Here is a 410-nt window from a genome sequence, read left to right as displayed (position 1 = left end):
CTTGGGGACTGGAATGCTGTATTGCAAACTTAGAGATAGAGATAAATGCCTAATTAGTTGAGAAATATTCTGCATATTACAGAATAAACAGGCTTAATTAGTCATAATGTCACGATCGCTACTGTGAGGAGCGCGGAGCGAGGAGATGAGGAGAAAACTTCAAACAAAGAGGCTTTAATGGACATCCATGGAACAAGGAACACACACGTAGCGGGGAGAGACGACATTCAATACCGGACAGGAAACAATAGGCAGAACACACTTTATATACAATCCTCTCTGGGCTAAACTCGGGGACTGGAGCACTCTCTGGGCTAAACTCGGGGATCGGAGCCCTCTCTGGTCTAAACTCGGGGACTGGAGCCCTCTCTGGGCTAAACTCGGGGACTGGAGCCCTCTCTGGGCTAAAC

This window comes from Sinocyclocheilus anshuiensis, unplaced genomic scaffold (assembly GCF_001515605.1).
Source record: "Sinocyclocheilus anshuiensis isolate Anshui unplaced genomic scaffold, SAMN03320099.WGS_v1.1 scaffold978, whole genome shotgun sequence".
NCBI classification, from domain to species: Eukaryota; Metazoa; Chordata; class Actinopteri; order Cypriniformes; family Cyprinidae; genus Sinocyclocheilus; species Sinocyclocheilus anshuiensis.
Note: the sequence above shows the minus strand (reverse complement) of the source record.